The following is a 19,751-nucleotide window of genomic DNA, read 5'->3' on the forward strand; positions in this document are numbered from 1 at the left end:
TTTCCCTCCTCCCCATCAGTAGTTCTATAATAATAAGAGTAGCTATTACTGTTGTTCTTGCAGAAATTCCTCATTTGTTTGGCATTACTGAGAAACATCCTTGTAAATTACTTCTTCAGATAAATGAGATGTTTCGTTCTAAATATCATTGAAGATCTTTCTAAATAACTTAGCATGTTCTCTGTGTTCCGCAAAGACTCTGAAGAAAAAGGAGCCAAGGGGTCTTTACTTAGCGCCCAGCCCTGCTGGTCAGCACGGTGATGTGTCGGTGGTGCAATTTTGATGTGCGTTCCTGTCCTAAGTAGTATCCATGACGTCGTAGGAACCACACACCTACTAAGTATTGCTAAACAAAAACAGAAGCTTTTCTTCTCAGTTTTCTTCCTCCACACTGCCACAGGCAGGGAAAGCTGCTCCATCAGCTTGTCATAGGATGGTTGGGTGGGATAAGCAGGTAAGGATATCAAGCCATCCCTGGCACATGGCAAGCACTCAGTAAGCATTACTTTTTATTCTATAGAGTTGAGGTTGCTGACATTCTTTTCACTTTCTCTCTTTTCTTAAACCCATTAAATATTACTTATTTTTTGAACACTTTAGTGTTTACAATGCACTTTTATATCTCACTAGCTATTCATGATATGCTTGAGAGGTAGACAGGCCAATGTGTCATTACCCTTACTTTACAGTTGAAGAAACTGAGGCTCCAGGAGTTTTTTTTAACTCATTAAGATCACATGTCTCTAATATGATGCTGCTCACACTCAGTCCTAGGCTCCAAGTTCATTCCTTTAATTCACATTTACAAGAACATTTAATTAAAAGTCTAAAGAACTCAGCTCTGATGTGAGATCCATCAAAAATGATCTGTGCTTGCTAATCCTCCAACTTCTGGTGAGATAATATATCACAGTTTTACTGTTGCTAGTGTATCTTTGAAATTCAATCATTCCAATAAGAAGTGTTTATTGAGTACACATTATAGGATAATTACTATCTTAGGTACTGGAGTTTGAACAGTGAGAAACTTAACATCAGAGGGGAAGACAAGGAATTAGACAAGCAATTACTGTATCATGATGACTGCTGGGAGAGAGGAAGCTCACAATATAGACAGCTAATCTAGTCTAATGAGGGTACAGGGAAGGCCTCCCGGAGAAGGTAACATTTCATCCAAAATCTGGAAGATGAATAGCAGTTGACAAGGGCAGAAGGAGTAATGGTCAATCCAGGCAAAAGAAGAGGCAAGAGGTGCCTTTTTTCCTAAGAGAGAAGGAAAGAAAGAAGGAGAGAAGGAAGGAAAGGAGGGAGGGAGGAAAGAAAGAAAAGGAAAGGAGTTAATTATGGCTAAAGCTTAGAGTGAAAGTCAGGGTTAGGAACGCACTGTGAAATGAGGGTTATGAGCAAAGCAGGGACTAATGAGTAAGAGCCACCTTAGTGCACTACTCCAAGAGAAATGGAGGTCGTTGAAGGGTGTCATGCAGGGGGAGACGCATCAGATCTGTATTTTAGAAGTTCATTCTAGCTGCATGGAGGATGGAGTGTAAATAGGGGCAGACACCAGTTTGCTGGCTGCCCATCAATTCAGGTTAACGACTATGGCAACCTGGCCTGGGGTGGTGGGAATGGGGGATGTGGATATACTATAAAGCAATTAGAATTGACAGGCTTGGTATCTGATTAAATGTCAGGTGAGGGATAAAGCAGTCAGGGTTGATTTATCTTTCTGGTTTTGCAGACTGCAGAGACACAATTTATAATAAATTAGTTTTAGTAACCACAAGAAGAAAAGTGAAAGGAATTCGTGTGGAAGTGAGAATTAGAGTCCATTGGGTTTTCAGTGAAATTTTAAGTGAATATTTGACTCATATTTCCAAGGCTTGTTTTTTCATTTGTCTTGTCTATGCAATGACCGTATGGTTCTGTATGGACATTTTTAGTTGGAGATAAGATTTGGAATTACCATTAAAAAATTCCCTTATGTGGAATCATTGTTTATATATTCCTTATTAATTGAATTTTCTCAGGTGCATATGATATGCTGAAGGTTGACTTAAATGTCAAAGGGACTGTGATAGAAACACACTGAAGACAGACAAGATTGTAGGCAATAATTTCTTGGGAAAAGGACAAACTTCCTGGGAAGGAAGGGATTTTACTATTATTGAAAATGACTTCTGGGATTTCCTAAAATTATCCATTAGGAAAGAAACTAGTAAAAAAACAAAAATAAGTAATTTGGCTTCTCTGTGCAAGAGGGGCTATATGATATAGTGGAGTGAAAAGAGCATGGGGTTTGAAAAGACAAAAGTTTTAGTTCTAGCTTTGCCTCCATCATGGTATGATCTTGCACAAGTCATAACATTTCTCTGTATCTCAACTCCTACATCTATAACATAGAGATGATAGCATTAGAATTAATATTTTAAAATTAGGTATAGCCTGGTGCCTGTCACATAATATACTATTCAATGCCTTAGTAAATAATAACTCAATATCGTTACTTTCTTACAAGTTTATGTGCCAGTAGTATATCTGGACCATGGAACTCTTGTGTAATGACTCTTGTGGAATATAAGAAGAAAAGAAACAGAGCAAAACTCTTCCTTAGGGGTGGAAACTTCTCAAACCTAACCCAAGCCAAAAAAATTGATTTATTTTGGAAAGTTTCTTTAAAAATTCATCAGGCTATTGTTTCTGGGGTTTGAGTTTGATTTGGTTTGAATTACAGCAGTATGGAATAAATACTGTAAATAAATAACAGAGATACCCTTTCATTTCTGAGCTAGGGGAGAAAAGTACATTCTGTGCTAGATTTGTAAATAGGCAGCTAGTTTCTGGATAGAGTTACTGAAGCCCAGGCCTCTTCTAATTGTCCCTGTGTGAAAACCAGGCAGGGGAGGGATACTCTGATAGCCAGAACCCAGTGGATCAGCAGTCAAGAATGAGTCATGGCAAGTCCTACAGTGAAGCCGCTATTGTGGTACATAAATTTAAACATCCCTGCACCTCTTAAGGAATTTTTAAAATCACCACCAATCTCCAGTTGGGTTCATTGACTGCTAAAGCTGGAAAAGATGTAGGCAGTCACTAGATAAGCCCCCCTCATGGCCAGCGTTATGTCTACACAATGAATTATTCACAGACTCCATAGTGATGCCCTTTGCTTGGACAATACTTGCAGTTTGCAAGGGGCTCCCATTTACATGATCTCAGAGAGCTAAAGTCACCCCTTCCATGCAAACTAGACCCTCATTGCATGACCAAAGTTAGCTTTTATTTTTGAACAAATATTATGGCCCAGGCATGTAATAACTGCTCGCCTGTATATTCCCTCATTTGACCCGTATGAAATGATCCCCCTTTCCCGGTGAAGGAATGGAGGCGCGGTATGTTGAAGTGAGTTGCTGGTCCCATGATAGAGGTGGTAGTACCAGGACGAGATTTGAACACCTACCTATTTGCAAACCTAGTGGTTTTCTTGCTGTTTCACACTTAAACAAAAGAAAAAAAAAAAAGAACAAAGGAGGAAGATGAGGAGGAGAAGGAAAAGGAAGAGGGCTAGGAGAAGGAGGAGAAGGAAAGAAGCAGAGAAGGAGAAACAAAGAAAGATGTGAGCGAGGAAACATATTACAAACCTAAGATAACTACTTGAAGGATGAAAATACTCTGTGGCCAAGAAGAGAAGTGAAATCTAACATTCCAGTGATGTTCCCTTCCCTTCAGTTTCTGGCAAACGATTTGCTTCAATTTACGAACTCTGTACCCAGATCCCAAAGCAGGAAACAATAATTCTTTTGAGGATTTGCACCCTCCTTACCCACTCAGAAGTGGCTCACATTACAAGACAAGGATTAGATTAAGGGCACAGAGGCAGCCAAAGGGCTCAAACCATGGTTGAGGATGACAGGCTGGCATCCTTTGATTTTGCCTACTAACATATAGGTAGAGCGGCTGGAAAAGTAGGTAATAAAGTGGTTCCTTGCCACCTGGGAATGAGATGCCCCTGAGATCCCTTCTTTCAATCCTCTATTCCTGGGGTCTGCCTTGGAGTCAGCCACAGTGTAATAACACAGACTGTGGTGGAGAGCTGATGGTTTGCCTTGTTTGAGTGGGACTGAGTGTAGAGTCTGTACCAGTTCATCCCAAGAGAGCCCAAGATCAGCATCTGGTCTGGCCAGAACGCAGACCCAGGTAGCAAGTGAGGGAGGGACTTCTTTTGCCTTGAGTTTCCTTTAATTGGGAGACTTTCGTTTGAAACTGGTTTCTTTAAAGTCATGTGAAAGTATGAAAGTATGGTAAACTGTAGTCTGGAAGGAAACATCTTGTTTACAAATGTCAGGCGATAATTAGCATAGAGAAGGAACCACAACTGCTGGCTTTTGTTCCTTGAAAACCTCAGCCTTTTCTTGTGGTTGTGCTTTAAGAGGCCAAGTAGACATGGAGACTCTGAAACCAGTTCATAAATAGTTGATTTCATATTTTAAAATCTTGCACTAAAACTGTTACCCCCTCTCATGGATCACAGATGGTGAAGAACTAATTTGTTACTGTTTGATAACTGCTTTCATGTATCAAATCTCTTATTTACTACTCTGTGGGGGGAAATGACAGACTAAGAGCAATTGTATGTTTTCTTTCTGTTTTTCTTTAACTGCTAGGCTTCTTGATTTTCATGCTAACATATTTCTTATGTGAAATATAAAATTGTGGGTCTTTTTGCATATGCTGGCTTGGTTGGGCCCACTTTTGGGGGGAATCAAAGAGTGTCCCTCTTAGCATAGACCAGCAGCCCCCTATCTTGATTATTCTAATGGCCCAGTGCTATGTAATAATATCCATGCCAGTAGTTCTCTTCTCTTTCTAGTCACAAAATGTTTCTAATTAGATATGCAAATTGTGACTTTGCTTTGAAAACTGTCATGTAACTGTAGGAAAGTATAAGAATTGCCAAGACATGGGTCCAGATCATATGCTTTTAGTACCCAAGCAAACTTTTTCCTTTATTCACTCATTCATTGATTCATTTGTTCATTCGTTATTTCTTTTTGTAGTTTATTCACTTTTTCATTCAATCAGTCAGTTGTTAATTCATTCCTTTGTCATTGTACATTTTGGATAGGTCAGAGCTTCAGTGTAGGTACAGTAAAGGCTGACATTGATGTTTTCCCCCACCACTACCTCTACCCAAGTCCTTGGTGTGTCCTGTGCATGATGTGAAATAGAAGAAAACTTAACAAATGACTAGCTCAGAGGTCAGCACTTTACAGCTCATGAGCTAAGAGTGATTTTTATATTTTAAATGGTTGGAAAAAGAGAAGAGGAGAAAAGGATTTCTTGACATGAAAATTAGATGATATTCAAATATCAGTATGTATTAGTTAGCCAAATGGGTGCTAATGCAAAGTACCAGAAGTCTGTTGGGTTTTATAAAGGGTTTTTATTTGGGGTAGGAGCTTATAGTCACAAGGCCATAAAGCGTTAAGTTACTTCCCTCACCAAAGTTTTTGCCATGTGTTGGAGCAAGGTGGCTGCCGATATCTGCAAAGGTTCAGTCTTCCTCTTCCTCCTAAGGCTCCATGGTCCCAGCCCCTTCCTTTCTCAGCTGTAGGTTAGCATAAAGCTTGTGTTTCTCCCTGGGACTCATTTCTTTCCAGGCTCAGCTGCTTTGCTTTCTCCACAAAGCCAGCTGTAAACTCTCAGGTGAATGGCTCATCTCTCTTCCCGGGGCCTCTGCCATGTGTCATGGAACCTTCTCTCTCTCCTCATATATTTGCTTCTCTGTGTGTTTACTTCCCAGGGCTCCAGCATCAAAAACTCCAACTCTCTACTCTGCCATGTCATTTTCTCTGACATGGCCCAATCAAAGCCCTAGTTATAATTTAGTCAAGTAAAAGTGAAACCTCTGAATTTAATACAATCTAATATGCCCAGAGGAACAGACCAGTTTACAAACATAATCCAATATCTACTTTTGGAATTCATAATAATATCAAAACACTACACAGTGTTATTGGATTATAGACATATCCATTCATTGACCTGTGCCTTTGTGCTACAGTGGCTGAGTTGAGTAGTCATCATAGAGAAGATCTGGCCTGAAAAGCCTGAAATATTTGCTATATGGTTGTTTACCGACTCCTGAGTTCACACATTGCCTGATTTCTGTGACATCTACTACACAATTGAAAAGAAATTGAATCACAGTTATATTGTGATTCAGATGTACATAAACCATTCCAGCCAACTGTGTGTGTGCATCCATGTGTATGTATTAGGTTGGGATGGCTGTGACCATGGACTGCCAGAGTGATGTCGGCATGATAAGTTATAGTTAAGAGTAAAACCTCTGTGTAAACACAAAAAATAAATAAAACAGATCTACAGGACAGTGTGAACCCATTTTCCCCATCTCATTTCTCCCAGTACGTATAGAAACGAGTCTGAGCAAGAGAACCAAAATAAATGCATGGTAGGTATCACAGCTCCTCTGTTATGTTACCCAAATACTAAACCTTCATCCATTAAGCTATTTTGGGAAGTGGATGTGGCTCAAATGATAAGGCCTCTGCCTACCATATGGGAGGACCTGGGGCCTCCTGATGAAATAAAAACGAAAGGGAAGAAAGCATGCCTGCACAGTGAGCCAGTGCCTCTGTGGTGAGCTGAGCACCCATATGGTGAGCTGAGTGCCCACATGGTGAGCTGAGTGCCCATGTGATTGCCCATGGGGTGAGCCAAGTGCCTGCATGGCAAGCCGAGTGCCCATGCAAGTGCCCATGTGGTGAGCTGAGTGCCCACGTGATTGACTGCATGGCAAGCCAAGTGTCCACATGAGTGCCCATGTGGTGAGCCAGTGCCTGTGCAGCAAAACAGTGCCTGCATGCTGAGCTGAGTGCCTACATGAGTGCCCACGTGGTGAACTGAGTGCCCACGATGAGTGCCCATGCAGTGAGCTAGAGCCTGTGCAGTGAGCCTGTGCCCACACAACAAGCCGAGTGCCTGGGTGGTGAGCCAGTGCCCGTGTAAACGAGTCATACAGCAAGATGATGATGCAACAAAAGAGAGATGAAGGGGAGAGTCAAGGTGAAATGCAGCAGAGACCAGGAACTGAGATGGTACCATTGACAGAGAAGCTCTCTCCACATCAGAGGTCCCCAGGATTGAATCTCAGTGAATTCTAGAGCAGAAAAAATGAGAAGATAGAAAAAGAAGTATATATAGAAGATTACACAGCAAATGGACACAGACAGTAAAAACAGCAGGGTGGGGGACAGGAGGGGAAGGGAGAGGGGAAATAAATAAGTATTTAAAAAAAACAAAAGCTATTTCCCTACTGAACAGGGAGAGAACTGAGCTCCAGAATTCAGGGGGCAGGTTGGAGGAGAGGAGCTCAAAACAGCATGATGTGCAAGATCTGGGGACAGGTGATGTCAGCCTGAGTAAGAGTGCCCATCACGATAGCAGAACCTGGAACACTGCACACACTTCTCTATAATGATCTATTAATCCAGTGAATTTAGGGACAAAGTCTTAAAGTAGCATTACCTAGAATAGAGGCAACAAGCTAGTCAGATTCATAGGATAATCAAAATTTGCATTCATTCATGTATTGAACATTTAATGTTGCAAAGATTGGGCTAGGTGCAGGGGATAAAAAGGTGCCTATGGCATTTCCTCTTAACATACAAAATATTATTAAATATAAACAAATAATTCAGCTTTGTCCTTTGTCACCTCCCCCTCCCTCAATGAGCACAGTCATCTTGCCCCAGTTCGTCTCATGTCTCAGAGCCTTTGCACATCCTGCTTTGTTTGTACAGACGAATATTCTTTCTCCATACCAATTTTATCTATTAATTCCTTTCTTTCAGATTTTGTATCAAACATAACTTCATCAGAGGAGACATCATGATTCCCCAGACTAAATGACGACTTTGCCTTTTGTTCTTTCGTTCACTTACATTTTTTCTTTTCTTTGATATGAGCACTAAATCAAAGTTTGCAATTTTATTTTTATTAGTGCTATTACTTAATGAATGTCCTCCCAGTAGTCTGTAAATTCCTTGTAAGCAAAAAGAAAGATGTTTTGTTGGTCATCATAGTTCCAGTGCCCAGCTGAGTGCTGGGGTCAGGAGCGAGAGCAGAGAAAGCAGAGGAAGAACATTTGTTCTTGGCATATATTGAAATTTTGAAACAAATGGGTTAAAGATTATGTTGTGCACATAAATTGCACAGACTGTGTTGAGGTCAAATGTAGGATACATTCAGCTGTAGAAATTCGTCAAAAACTTTAAATTTTGTTGTATTGTTTAACGATAGCCACTGCACTGAATAATATTCGAGTTACAGACAATATGGCTTTACACAAGGAAATGGGTGGCTTTTGTTTTGTATCTTTTTCAGTACAGAAGTGTCTGTGTCTTATTTAAATAAAGTTATTAGTAAAATGAAAAAAAGTGAATGAGCGAATCAGGCATATTATTGAGCTTAACAAGGCTCTGGGCACTGTTTTAAGTGCTGTACAAATAGAATGGCAGGTAGTATTCCATGATCAAGCATCATTCTCATTTCACAGAGAGGGGCAATAAGGATTCTTTCTCGAATTTGGCAACATGGTTTCAATCTCAGTTCTAACTTCCTATCTCTCACTCTTATGCTTTATTTCATAGATAAGGAAATGGCGTGTAATGCATCACGATTCAAATCCATTCCCACTGGGAAAGAAAAACGTCATTGAAAATATTTTATTTTATACACAAAAAGGTTTTTCAGCATGTTTTATCAACATAATCATAGTCACATTATCATCATTAAGACATGAAAGAAGAAAACACAATTGAGAGGCTCTCCTTTCCCTTCTCAGTCACTCAAGAAGTAAATGGTAAATGGAATTTTAAGTTTGTTTTGCTCTACTTTTAATCATGTTTCCTTTCTTGAATAATCACAAGATGCTGGAGTGTTAGAAGGAATATTAGAGAGAATCTAGCTCAGGCTGCTTAATTGTCACACAGAGAAGTATGATTCCTCCCAAAGTGCTATTGGTAGATTTAGATTTAGATCCACAGAACCAATCTCCCTCCTGCACTGTTTGCTCCCATAAGCCATTAATGTCTCCCTTACATTCAAAGCACGGAAAACCTCTTTGCCATTGCCTACAGTGAAGGATCAGTTGTCTCTTGACAGGTTCATCATGTCATATTTTGAGATTTCAGATTTTCCATTGCATATTATTTAATGCATTTTCCATTGCATATTATTTAAATGATTTCTCCCTCTTATCCTGTTGCCCCAGGGTTAGATTTTGGAGTGTTAACCATGTGAAACCAAAACAATGGATTTGACATGTTGTTTTTTGGAAAACGTCTATACCTCAGCAGTGTTGGAATGTGTGCTTCACACGGGAGTCAGCAGATGTCAGTTGATCATTTTGCTCTTGGCTTATACTTCCATGTTGCTCTTTGTCCAAATGAAGTTCAGAGAGGTTAAATAATATTATGAAGTCATTTACAAAATGCATGTAAACAGAGATCAATATTTCAACATGTAGTTTTTGAGTGTCCCATATTTCTCATTAGAGTAGAAGGTGATGATGATGATGGCAATTATGATTATTAAAACAACAGACATCAGAAGGCACTATACAATTGGCAAACCCCCTTCATGATTAACTTTTCTCATGAAGTCTTTACAATACCTCATTCTGCAGATGAAGAAATAGACTTACAGAGAGTTTATGGGAACTTCCCCAAATATCATAAAATAAATAAGTAAAACAGCCAGGGAAACTGTGTTGTACCGTGTTTTAAGGAGTAGAGGGACATTTGTCTGTCATTTCAAATATTCCTATACCTGTTCTCTAATTTATAAAATCACACCAATGTGAGAAAAAATCCACCAAAGAAATGCCCTAAAGAAAGATGTAAAATACGACTTAAAGTCATAATAGAGTATAGAGAGTGACCATCTATTTACCTGACACATCCCAGTTTACACCTGTTTCCCTACATAATTGTTAATAGTTCCTCCCTTTCACTTTCAAATATACCCAAGTTTCGGCAGTAAATCATAAGTGTAGGCACTTAGAAAGTAAAGGGAAAATAGAATTCTCAGGTAGAGGACATCTTCTAAAGTAAACTTCCTACCACTGTTCCTCATGTGCTTCTGTTTTTGGGCTAAATGTGACACCATGTTTAATACTACTCTGAGTTCCACATGGAAAGAGAAAGTCTCATTTAATACATTCCTCCTTGCACCTTCTTTGTAGGAAGTTTTAATGTGGATACTTTTCACCAAAAAAGAATAAACAGTGCCTTTCTAAACTACATTTGGCCTATGCAACTGCAATACCTGTGTATCTTAAATATATGGAAGGATTTCTGTATGTTCCTTGTATATGTTTAAATTCTAATGTGGGAAACAGATGTGAATGTAAAGAGAAAGGATGTGTTCCTACACAGCCAAAAAGTATGCAAGAAATGTTTAAAATGGCCACAAAACTGTTATTGTATGCCTTGATGGAAGACTATAGGCCTGCATTTTTCTTTAGAACACCTAATATATTACTCCAGGGACCATACTGATTTGGCTCCCCAAGTCTTCATTGCCTGAGCAGAATTACCTTCTGAGTAATGCATCATTAGGGCTTCTGAGTTTGATGATATCGTTCTTCTCCCTCGGCACAGATTGCATGACTTTGAACGTATCATTTTCATTTAAGTGGAGGATTTAGAATATGCCAGGCCAAGGCATTATTTGCCAGCATTTCAACATTATACACAAATAAGGTCTAAATTTCTGCTCAGAAACAGGAAAAGGGTCGTTTAAACAGTTTAAATGCTATTAAATTGTTTTGAAAATGAAAAAAAAAAAAGAATAAAGAAAGAAAGAAAACACTGAAGCTGTAGAGGCATCTACAGATGGCTGGATAGATTTATTGAAGTTTTTGTTCCATGTTAGAAATATATCTACAGATGCCCTATAGTAAAATTAGGTAGGCTTATGGCACTTATAAAACTGAAATCTAGAAACACATGGAATGAGTAAGAGGATATTTCCAGCAATCAATGTATTCTATAAAATGATTGAGGAGAGCTTCCTCTACACAACAATTTTGGACTTAAGACTCCAGTTCAGTATGCCTTAAATTATAGTAAAGGCCAAATCCCATTATGATGAACTATAATAGATCATCAAAATTCTTGAGTTAGACCTAGAAATATGTCATGTTAATGTGCCTTGATCGTAGAGTGACAAGGACTTGGAAATCTCTTTGTTATGTGGAAAATTATGGCTATAAAGATATTTGGCTGTTTAATTTTGTTCTCCCCATTCCTAGAACAGTAAAAAACAAAACAAAAAGCCAAAAAGACATAGAGTATAAAAACCCCTGATCAGACCACAAACTTGATCATAGTTCCAGGTTTGGGGAATGATGACTCAGTCGAGGTTGCTTTCACGTCTGTTTATAGCTGATCCCACAAACAAGCAGAGGGGTAAGAAATTATTGAGTCCCATGAGTGGATGGGTTCCCATTAAGGATCCCACTGTTTCTCACAGACGTGCTACTTACGTCTTTGGTCTAAGCACAGCTTATTTGGAGTATTTTCTGCCAAGTGTCCAGCAGTGGGGCCTGGCCCATTGGTCAGTTCTCTCTGCTGGTCAAGTGCTATATTGGTACTCTAGGGCCCTCCAACTGTCATGTATAATAATTCTTCTTGCATCACCATTACATACTTTAACATCCATGACTCTCCTCAAAGTTTCAGTGCAGTAAGACTAGCAAAAATGTAACTGCAAAATAGTCTTCTGAAATAAAAAGATTATTCTGATAACTGTGCTTGGGAAACCACTGCTCTTCTGAAGGGTAAAGTATTACAGGAAGTTTAAAAGATCAGAGACCCACATTTTAGAATCCAAAAGTTTCTTTCTTCTTGAAGTCAGATGACTCAAATTCCTTTGGGCAACTTTAGGATTCAAAAAGAGAAAGAGGGTAGGGTAATTTACCCTGGGTCCATAACTTAGTATGCACCATCATCTATGGATAAAGATCAACCCAAACTTTCACATTCAAGATTAATAAAAACATGGCATTCTGTGGCAGTTTCCAAGAAATCTTTCTGTCTCTGTCAGGAAGAGAAAAATATCTTTTCAAACACGTGCCACTGAGCAGCAGTCTGTTCTTTTAACTTGGCCAAATGTTGTCTGGGCTTTATCTGAAGCCTCACACAACAGGAAGTTTATTCCTACATCTTGTCCTTAGTTTAAGGTATTTTGTAAGAAATAGGATCTGTGAACTATTTAGTTTTTTATAGTTCATGCTAATATAATTCTGTCTGAGAATCCTCAGAGGAGATACCTGAGAGCTTCCCAATGTCAGAAAAAATATTTGAAACCTGGAAATTTTTAAAAAATTAAGTAATTCTTAGACCCTTTCAGTCACCAATTGCCTTGGCAATGTCATCACTTAACTTTCTTGGAGAGACAACTATGGGGCCAATCTTGGGTGCATGCAGGCATGGTACCAATTACCATGGTGGACCAGGATCCAAATGAAAAGAAGGAGGAGAGGTGGAGGAGGAGGAGAAAAGGAAAACTCCTTTCCAATCTTTGAAGATTGACCTGTCACCAGTCCAATTACTGTAACCCATGAACTGTTTTCTGAAATTTTGAGGAAGATTGCTCTGCCAGTTTTTTTCAGGTGATTCAAAGATTTTGTGGAAGAACAGCATCCTGGAGTATCCTAAGCACCATTCTGGGTAGACAAGAGGCCTGGCCAATTGATTTTTGGCAAGGGTGTCCAGGACACTCATTGGAGAAAGAATAGTTTCTTCAACAAATGGTACTGGGAAACTGGATATCCATGTGAAATTATGAAGGTGTACTCCTACCTCACACCATATATAAAAATTAAGTCAAAATGGGTAAAATACTTAAATATGAGAACCAAAATTATAAAACTACTAGAAGAAAATGTAAGGATGAATCTTTAGGACCTTGTGTTAGGCAGTAGTTTTTTAAACTTTACACCAAAAATATGAGCAACAAAAAACAAAAAAACAAAAACAACAGTTGAATTGAACATCAAAATTAAAAACTTTGTGTATAAAGAACTTTATCATGAAAGTAAAAAGACAACCTACAGAATGGGAGTAAACATTTGGAAACTGCCTATCCAATAATAGCTTAATATCCAGAATATGTAAATAATTCCTACAACTCAACAACAAAAGGACAAACAATCCAAATAAAATGACAAAAGACTTGGCAAACATTTCTCCTAAGAAGTTATACAAATGGCCAATAAACTCATGAAAAGATGCTTAACATCATTAACCATTAGGGGAATTCAAACTAAATATATTCTGTGATATACAAATATATTATGTGAAATATGAATATGGGTACAATTGCATATATAAAACTGTTTTCTTTGAAGCTGAGCAAATGTAAGTTAATACTACAAAATGTTAATACCAGTCAAAAAAATATTAAATGAAGGAGACCAAATACAGAGTACTACATATTATATGATTCCATTTATATGAAATGTAAATAGAAAGCAATAAAAAAGGAAATGAGATTAGTGGTTATATAGGTCTTAGGAAGAAATGCTAAGTAATGAGTGTGGTATCTTTCTTTTCAGAATAATGAAATTGTTCTAAAATTTTTGAGATGGTGAATGTACAACATTGTGATTATACTAAAAGCCATTGATTATACACTTTAGATAGAATAGCCAGCAACAGCAGCTGTGTACAATGGGGGAAGCACAGAGAGATAGAAAGGTGAGGAATTTTCTTATTTGTTTATTTGTCTGTTTTTTATTGTTATTATTAAAATAATGAAAATTCTCTAGTAATGATTGAAGTGATGAATGCATAACTATGTGATTATACAAAATACCATTGATTATATACTTTGGGTATTTTGTATGCTTTATTAATATGGATCAATAAAATTGATTTGTTAAAAAAAGGTAATGAAAGGAAAAAAAACACACTGAGAAACAATTTCACACTCAGTAGAATGGCTACTATTCACAAAATGCAAAATCACTAGTGTTAGAGAGAATGTGGAGAAATAGAACACTTGTTCTTGTTGGTGGAAATGTAAAATGGTGTTGCAGCTGTGGAAAACAGTTTGGCAGTTCTTTTCCACAGTTCTTGAGCATTCAAGGAAAACTAATCCTGGTTGCCTCTGATCCAGTCATATCTAGGTTACTGCCCCTGAGAAGAGTAAGGCTCCCAGCAATCCATTTCCAAGTCATTTTTCTTAGAATCCAGAAAGTGGTGTGTAGATTTGGAGAAACGACTGAAGGGGACAACTAGGGGTTTGGGGTTGAGAAGTGACTTAATCTGACAGACTGCCTTTCCTTCAAGGCATTTGGGTACAAAGATACACAGTTCTCAATGTGTCCTGAGGAAGAAAGTATTTGTATCGATAAATTGGGGGGGGGAGGAGAGGGAAATGAGGCTAGAGGAGATCTAGAGCTGCTTGTTTATATTATTTTGCTGAAAAATAATTTCCTTAGCTGTGTTGGCTGGTATTTTTTTTCTAGGCTGATATAGGTTTACTGATACAGAATAAAAAGTGTTCAGTTGAGGAGGTCGTGATTATTGTCCCTTCCTGACCATGTCTCATAACAATACTTGCCGTATTACCCTAGGTTTGTAGAAGATAGTACCATTACCATGATACTTCCTGAACATGTTCTCAATTTATAGGAAATTATTACAGTAGCCCTAAAAGGTAGGGAGGATACACTTCATCATGCCTGTTTTCTAGATAAGGACACTGAAATTATAAAAAAAAAAAGAAACTCACTTGCCCAAATCATCTAGGGAAAAGGGCATAGACATCTTTCCTATATTCTTAGACTCCACCAGTCCATATTCTCTATATTTTCTTTCTTTTATCATCTTTCATCTCTTTTTTACCCTTTATACCCAAAGCTATTCCATACATGAACATTGACTACTGCCCCCTCTCCAGGAAATGTCAGAAAAACTCATTGCTTTCTATACCCTAATCTTCACTCTCATTCCAGTTTAGTAGAAAACACTAGGAAGGTGGGCTGAACTTACCTTGCTACTGTACAGTATGAATTTCTATTTGTGAGATGCTTTTAACCTTTGCAATTAAAAAAACAAAAACAAAAACCCTCACAGGCATCATTTCCTCCCTATGAGGTGGGGTGAGAAGGGCAAAAAGGAAATAATAGAAATAGCAGCTATTCCCAAAACACCTAATCTGCCAGGGACTTTACACACATTTAATCTCAGGGACAATGCTGCCTCAGAAGTTTTATTATTCCTTATAGTGGGTTGGAGCAATGCACCCCAGAAAAACATACGAATCTTAATCCATTTCTGTGGGTGTGAACCCATTTTAAGTAGAATCTTTTTTTTTTAAGATTTATTTATTTTACTTTATTTAATTTTAAAATTTACCCCCACCCCACCCCTGTAGTTCTCTAGTCTGTCTGCTCATTGTTTGCTTACCTTCTTCAGGAGGCACTGGGAACTGAACCTGGGTCCTCCCACGTGGGAGGGGAATGCCCAACGGCCTATACCACATCCCACCCCATGGCCTACAGTGTCTGCTGTCTTGTGGTATCTGCTTGTTTAGGGGCTTGCGCTCATTGCTGTGGGGTACAGCGTCTGGCTCTCCTTGTGGCGGGTGTGGGTGTTTGCTTGTCTTCCTTAGGAGCCACCAGTACCTGCACTGGGTACTACCCATGTGATAGGTGGATGTCCAACTGGTTGAGCCACATCCTCTAACCAGTAGAACCTTTTGATGTCTATTTCAGTTAAGATGTGGCCCAACTCAATTAGGAGGCATCTTAACCATGTTACTAGAGTCCCTTACAAGCAGAATGAAATTCCACACATAGAAAGAAAGCCAGAGGGAGCATCCAGAAGCTGGAAGTGAATTGAACCTAAAAGACAAGCCAGGTGGGGCCACCATTTGCATTGCCATGTGACAAAAAAGCCAAGGACCATGGATCGCTGGCAGCCACCCCCAGAATACCACTGTGTTCTGGGAGAAAATGATGTTCTGCTGATGGCTCAATTTTGGGCTTTTCCTAGCCTCAAAAAACTATGAGCCAGTAAATTCCTACTGTTTAAGCTAACCCATTGCATGGTATTTGTTTAGCAGCCAGGAATCTAAAATATTACTACTGGAGATTGAATCATTGTGCTACAAAAGGCATGTCCAGGTCTCATCCCTGGGTCCTGTGCATATGGATTCATTGTAAATAGGATCTCTTGAAATTGTTACTTCAGTTAAAGCTTAGCCAATTGAGTCAGCTTGGTCTTTAATCTGGATTATTACCGTCGCTTACAAATAGAATGACATTCAGATTCCGAGAGCAAGCTATGGGAGAAGCAAGAATCTGGAAGTCAGGGAGCCAGGAAGAGAAGGGAAAAGATGCCACTGTGTGCACTGCCATGTGACAGAAGAGCCTACAACCAAGGATTGAAGGCAGCCAGCTCCAGAAGGTCAGTCTTTGAGGAGAAACAATTGCTGATTTTGGATTTCTCCCAGCCTTGAAACTGTGAGCCAATAAATTCTTATTGTTTAAGTTCCATCCCCCTGCTCCCCCCAAAAAAAAGATTACCATGTATTTTCTCAGTGCAGTGTTGGGTTTGCACCTTTGATTGTCTTTCTGTTCAAAGGCTATTTTGTAAGTCTGAAAGGTCAGACATTACTTGCAGCTTTTATTTGGTTGAGTTGCAGATAATTTCTGTCTAATGGGGAAAAAAACAGCCCAATGTTTATGGTGTATGGCCCTATAGACTATCAAATTAATCATTTCTTAATACTTCTTTATTAAATTACCCATAAATATAAAACTCCTCAAATTCTCATCCAAGCTTGACTTAACATCTTACTGGTTTCCTCATTAATTACCCAGATGAATAAATCTTTGGTATGTGTTTTTTATATTTGTATGAGTTGAATTTTAACCTTTTGAAAATTATACTACAGCACTTAAAAATAACATTGTCCAGGAAACTGGAAATTTCTCTTAAAATTTTTACGTAATTCTCTGAATAGCATCACATCTCTATTCATATTCTCTAACCATGGGGCTCTCCTCAAAAGGATTCAATAGCTTCTCTTCCCAAGAAAAATGTACAACTATATTTGCACCTGCCCATACCATCTGGATGGAGATCAGACTCCAAATAAAAAAGGATAGACAAGACAAAAGAAAGTTCCGTGGATATTCCCTAGTGGAAAAATTCTGAGAGCAGGATATAGAACACAATCAGTTGTTGTTCATGGCCTTGGGAACTGCTCTGACCCATAAGTCTGGTCACTACATCCTGTGATCCTCCCAGGACCTTTCAATCAAATGCATTAGATAAGATGCCTACCTGGAATTGACTCGCATTTGCCTCGTTTTCCTTATGTTGGCTTTTTACCTACCTGCCCCCATTCCCATCTGGAGTTTTGGCTTCACCACCCAGGTATTGTGTTTTTTCCCTTCCTTTGTCAATTCACATTAAGACGCTATTGGCTTGGAATGGTACAGGACAATTCACACATTATTTCTTGTAGTTATTCTTAATAATTTGCTCCTATACCTTTACTGTCATCTACAAAATGTGCTCGTTATTCATTATATGTCTCATGCTTCCTCTTTATTTTTTTCTTTTGGTGTTATCTCGCTCCCTGTTAAGATGTCTAAGCCTATTCCAAATCCTTTTCATTTTGTTTTATTGAGTAATTCAACTCTTCCTCTCCAGACCAACTCCTGGGAGCCCCAAATTCCATTGGCCAATTTAGGTATTTTGCTAAGCAAAAGAATGCCAAGAATAAATTAAGTTTCTAGGGATCTGAAATGTTTACAATGTTTTTTTATCCACCCTAATAGTAACGTTTTTAATATTCCCTCTACGTTATTATAGGGTATTGGGTGGGATGTGGTACCAGGGACTGAGGAAGAAGTCTGGAAAAGGACCAGGTCTGGAGGGAAGGTGGTAAGTTTAGTTTGTAAGTGGACAAGCGAGGTTCCCATGGGGCATCCATAATGTTATGGGTTGGCATTACATGGCTTGGAGAAGTCGGTTTCAGAGTTCAAACTTTATGCCCTTTGGCAGAGATGGGGAAAACTTTCCCCCTCATTTTGGTTTCTAGCCACTGGAAGCCATTTATTTCTTTCTCCCCAAACCCTTCCCATTTGGCTGTTTTTCTGAACTACTAAAAAGTAGTCCCTTTGAAGCTGAAGGCTCTGAAATGTAAGTAGGAGTTTTGGACCCCTGAGCAGGACCCACCACAAATCCCCTCACCCTCCTTATACTTTCTGGGCATGTATTAGTTCCTTGTTCTGAATGAGCTTGGCCGTAGTGGTACTAGCTGCCATTTCATAGCGTGGATTTTAAAGATTTCATGAGAGAGATTGAAAGTTGAATGGCTGATGCTGCCTTCTACTACCCAAACAGTTGCTAGAAAACTGTCCCAACATGCTTTCTATATCTTAACCTCAACCAGAATGAACCACTTAAACTTATGAATCAACCAAAGTGTGAAGATTTATACTGCTGGGCTGGAGCAAATTAAAATCGTTTAGTCCAAAACCTCCATTTACGGGAAGTGAAATGAACCTAAACCATTTTGTCTGGTCTTATAAAATCCTCTCATGTGCCTGGAGGATGGGAGAAATTTCCTAGGAAATAGTTAATTAGGTATTTTAGAGCAAGGTAGTTAAACGGGTATGACCTTCAGCTTTTCAAGGCCCTAGTTTAAGATAAAAGTCAAGGTAGCTGGGCTAACCATATTCTAACAAACTACAGTTTATTCTATATCTGTTTCTAGTTATGTCCCTTTTAAGGCAAAGGAGAAAAATAAGGCCATCATGTTTCTGGGCTCCTCTCCTGGCCCAGCCTAAGCAGGATTATCAGGGTCCTGCTTTCAAGGCTTAGTCAGCTCTTATGAGCCTCCAAACTTCCTTCTTTTTAAAGGTGTTTACCATAAAGGATATATATATTTTTGTGCCTGTCCAACAACTGTGAATCTTTCCTCTGTTTAGAGACTTGTGTTACTTTCATAAGGACCTTCTGAGCTTTACTGGGACTTTGGGCCCACCTCCTAGTGCAGAAGCTTCAAATGCCAGGTACTTGCATTGACTACCTCCTGTGCAAGACGAGCATAGACTGAGGTTCCACCATCAGGCAGACTTGTCATGGGCTGTAGTTCCTTAATGATGTAGAGACCACAGAGGATTGGTGGGGTGGCTGGCAGTGGCAGCTCGGCTGATGACTGGTGGAAGTGGTGTTAAAGCAGCTTATCCAGGGACCAGTTGAAAGGAGCTAGTGGTGAGAGATACAAAGTCTAGTGATTGACAAAGCAACAACGGACCTGTATTTAGCAGACCGGTTCCGTGGCATCATTTATTGGCATTGTTCCAGCTCATAAAACTATAAGCTTAGTGTGCAATTCTTTCCAGTGATTTTACAAGTTTATTCACCATATTTAATAATCCTCAGCTCAGCCTGATTTGGTTTCTTTTGCCTGCAGCAAAATTTTCTGACTGATCTAGTTATAAATGGACAAAAAAAAGGATGTCTCCTCATTACAATTCTTTCCAGAAACCAAAGCTGGATTAAATCATAAAATCACTATACATTTAAATTCCTGCCTTCTTCGCTAATCTGTTGGTTCTTCAAGAGCGGAGATGTTACCTTATTTATCCTTCAGTCCTGGAAACTATTGGTGTATTTTACATTGTAGAAAACATG

This window comes from Dasypus novemcinctus, chromosome 25 (genome assembly GCF_030445035.2).
Source record: "Dasypus novemcinctus isolate mDasNov1 chromosome 25, mDasNov1.1.hap2, whole genome shotgun sequence".
NCBI classification, from domain to species: domain Eukaryota; kingdom Metazoa; phylum Chordata; class Mammalia; order Cingulata; family Dasypodidae; genus Dasypus; species Dasypus novemcinctus.